This window comes from Rhinoraja longicauda, unplaced genomic scaffold (assembly GCF_053455715.1).
Source record: "Rhinoraja longicauda isolate Sanriku21f unplaced genomic scaffold, sRhiLon1.1 Scf000221, whole genome shotgun sequence".
Lineage (NCBI taxonomy): Eukaryota > Metazoa > Chordata > Chondrichthyes > Rajiformes > Arhynchobatidae > Rhinoraja > Rhinoraja longicauda.
The window spans coordinates 27,501-30,000 of record NW_027601439.1 but is presented as its reverse complement, the minus strand read 5'-3'; the positions used below and the strand labels follow the sequence as shown (position 1 = coordinate 30,000).

At 48.4% G+C, this 2,500-nt stretch overlaps 1 pseudogene; it reads left to right on the top strand.

The window, feature by feature from the left end:
- The window catches only part of LOC144590608 (28S ribosomal RNA), an 8,331-nt pseudogene that overhangs the window by 3,564 nt on the left and 2,267 nt on the right, over window positions 1–2,500 (top strand).

Below are 2,500 nucleotides of genomic sequence, written 5' to 3'. Positions count from 1 at the left end.
CCACTACGCCAAATGTATGGGTCCACCACCACCCACCACAGAAGGCGTTTTCCCCTGCGAAGGATGTGTACTACGGTTCACCACACCTAGGGGTCTCAGCCAGCATGAGAGGCACAAACATCCAGCAATAAGAAACAAGAAAAGGATTGCAGCAGCTAATCCTCCGAAAAAAACCCGGCAAAGCTCCGTCTGGTCGGATGAGGAAATAAAAATGCTTATCGACCTGGAAAAACGATTCCAAGGTTCCCGATTCATCAACGTCGCGATAAGCGAAGTTATGACATCAAAGACCAATAAACAAATCTCAGACAAGCGAAGGGACCCGAATATCAGAAGGCTGGCGGCTGAAATCGAGGCCCAGAGCAGGAACATCCCCGAAGAAACGGGTAACGAAACGGAACCTGAGCCTGAAACTGAGACTGAAGAGTTGGCCGCGTCCGACCAGGGACACACCAAAACCACTGCCCGACCAAGGGAAAAGACGCATGGACCCCCAAAACATCGAGATCTAGCTGAACAGATCACAAAGGCAGAGGAACTACTTGGCGATGGACACAACAAAGATCGGTGCATCGAGATGGTCGAACAAATCACGGAAGGTTTGATGGACAAGTTCTCTCCAAAGCCTCATAAAAACAAGGGTGGAAAGGCGGGCAGCAATAAAAAAGAGCACAGAGTTGCAAACCACCCAAACTCTGGTGCAAGAAAACGACGGGCCGCAAAAAAACACAGATACAAAACCACTCAGACCCTGTATCAAAAAGACAGAAGGAGACTGGCACGTCAAATCATGGGCGCGCCAGCTGCATCTAGCTGCCCTCTCAGAAGGGAGGAGCTGGAGAATTGCTTTCGAGCAAAACTATCACAAGTGAACAACAAAGCAAACATCAGCAAAATGGCACAGTATAATGGCACCACAAACATTAACCGGCTAATGGAAGCCATTGAGCTTGAAGAGGTCGAAAAGGCGATAAGCGAGATAAACGCGAAAAGTGCAGCGGGACTGGACGGGATGAAGGTGGAACACCTGGAAAACATCATTGGTCAGGATGCGACAGTGATACCTCGCCTCTTCTCTCTATGGCAGAAATTGGCATTCGTACCAACAGCCCTGAAAAGGAGTCGGACTGTGCTAATTCCTAAAACGGAGGATGCAGAACTCCTCAAGAACATCGACAACTGGAGGCCCATCACAATCGGGCCGATGTTGCTCCGGCTCTTCACAAAGATCATCGCAAAGAGACTGTCGGAGGCAGTTACGCTTAACCCTCGCCAGAAGGGATTTATAGCGGCCACCCCGGGATGCAATGAAAACATCGCGATCCTAGAAAATATCATGAAGGGGGCAAAGAGCAACAAGAAGGAATTGGCGGTAGTCTTTGTAGACCTGGCAAAGGCATTCGACTCCATCGGTCACAAAATGCTCACAGTTGGACTCAAGAGGATGGGTATACCGAACAGGTTCATTCACCTAGTGCAGAGTCTCTATACCGACAACACAACGGTCATAGAGGGTGACAGGACCGCAACAGAGCCCATACCCATTAAAAGGGGAGTCAAACAAGGCGACCCACTCTCACCACTGTTATTTAACATTACAATGGACCCACTGATATGCACATTGGAACAGGCACAGATGGGTGTCACGCTAACACAGAAGAACAGGAGAATCAGCTGTTCTTCGCTCGCATTTGCAGACGACATAGCAATCCTCAGCGACTCCTATGCAGGAATGACGGCCAATATGAAAATCCTGCAGACTTTCTGCCAAAACACAGGTCTACAGATAAATATCAAAAAAACGGCCGGCTTCCACTGTAGACCACACAGGAAAACATTCCTCTACAACACCCGGGAAAAGTGGAAAATCAATGGTGAACCGGTGAACCACATCGAACCGGGCGAGCTCGAGAAATATCTGGGAGCGCGAATAGACCCATGGGCAGGAGTAACTGAGGACAACTGGTCGGGAAAACTGAACAAGTGGATTACGAGTCTGAGAGAGGCAGAACTCAAGCCGACTCAGCAACTCGAAATCCTAAAAACGCACATGATTCCGAGGATCTACTACCACCTTATCCTCACGGAAGCATCGCAAAACACTATCATAGAACTGGACAATCTCATTAAGAAGGCAGTGAAAGAAATACTACATCTTCCTGCTGACACAACAGATGGAATATTATATTCCAAAAACAAGGACGGGGGCCTCGGACTACCAAAACTCGAGGTGCAAATTCCATCTGCCATTATACGGAAGCTCGAGTCCCTGGAAAAATCAGAGGATGCAGTCATCTCGGCATCGTTCCAGTTCCGAGGCAATAACAACGTGGAGCACATTAACAAACTGAGAAACCTCAAAGTGCTAAGAGAAATTGAAGAATTTCTCGAACCCGCCGAATCGAATGACAACGAGGAGGCGAGCCTCTCAACCATTTGTGAAATGGAAGAAAGTCTACTCGGAACTGAAGGAAACGCCAAACCCGTAAACAAATATGCG